Source organism: Marmota monax, unplaced genomic scaffold, assembly GCF_021218885.2.
Source record: "Marmota monax isolate L192 unplaced genomic scaffold, Marmota_monax_Labrador192_F-V1.1 WCK01_AAM20220418_F8-fsc00203, whole genome shotgun sequence".
In the NCBI taxonomy this organism is placed as follows: Eukaryota; Metazoa; Chordata; class Mammalia; order Rodentia; family Sciuridae; genus Marmota; species Marmota monax.
The window spans coordinates 1250697-1252260 of NW_026694787.1; positions in this window are offsets into that span (position 1 = coordinate 1250697).

The window sequence follows — 1564 nt, forward strand, 5'->3', positions numbered from 1 at the left end:
ACTCCATGTTCTTGCATAGAAATGTGAGTAAAACATAAACAAAATTAAATCAAGATTCCAGTGTCTTTCTTAGCAAATATACTATTATTTATTGATTGATTTGATTGATTTTTATTTTGGTACCAGAGGTGTTTAACCACTGAGTCATATCCCTAGCCCTTTGTTATATTTTATTTAAAGACAGGGTCTTGTTGAGTTGCTTAGAGTCTCACTATGTTGCTGAGGCTGGCTTTGAACTCGAGATCCTCCTGCCTCAGCCTCCCGAGATGCTGGGATTACAGGTGTGCACCACCACGCCTGGTTCTACTGTTATTTAATAACCTTTAGTTTAATCTGTTACTAGGGATTGATACCAGGGTCTCATGCGTGCTAAGCATATATTTACCACTGAGCTACAGCCCTAATTCCTACTACTTTTATTTAAAAACATTTTCCTCAAACATATATGTTTATCTTAAGGGATTCTCTGAGGGGCAGGAGGATTAAATTGGTACAGTTAAATATCACTGAGCATTCTAGTAAGAAATGATATTGAGTTTTAAACACATTAGTTGAATTATCAGTAGTAATGTGGCTCCACTTGCATTCAGTTTTCTCCAAGAGCAAGTTGTTTATTATTTTGTTTATGTATACATTCATTTATTTGCTACCAAATTTTGTTACAGAAATAATGAAAGAAAGGCTAAGTACAAATTAAGTGCATAGATCACAGAGCAACATTTACAGAAGCAGCAGCAAGTGAATGTGCCACCTCTTTAGAATAATATTGTAATCGCCCCTTAGGTGGCCTGCTTACACTCCATGTAAGACCGCATTATTAAGTAATAAAGCATGAGCAGGGTGAAGGATGATGTAATCATTCATGCTTACCACTTTGTGCCGTTTGAGCTCAAGTCAAGGGACTTCTACGCCTCTAAATGTGTTTTATTAAGCAACAATAAAGAGTCCTGAGAGATTCTTTTGTAATTCTCATTTTTAAATAAGAGCCAAAGAAAAAGAATAATTTCTAACAATGCAGGAATCCACTAGCACATTTTAATATACATATCTTTCAAATAAAAGGTAAATCACACTCAAGGGAGTGAGGCTAGTTCTGGAGGAATAATGACAGTGATTCCTCAACTACCTGTGGTGTGTCCTGAAGGGTACTGGTGTTCAGTGTGGGCCAATGGGTTGCTTTTGGGTTCTTGATACTATTAGATTTCTGTGTTGGTGGGGATATAAAAGGAGGATAACCTAAACTGCCTTTTCAGAGTTCACCTAAATTATTGAACATAATGTGTGGAATCTCACAGATGAGAGACAAGTTAGGGAAGAAAAAAGGTTGAGTAACAAGCTATGCCATATTCTATTATAGGACATCCTCATATAATATTGACTATAATACAATACTGGCTTTTTGGAATTTTAGATATTATTTCCCATTCCAGGGCTTTATATATTTAAAATAAAGATACTCATATCTTGACAAATTATAAACTGCTTCCACCTCTCCTCTCTTTGAAGTCCCTCTCCTTTTTTGTTATTGTTTTATGTGCATTAATCAAGCAGGCCTAAATCAACG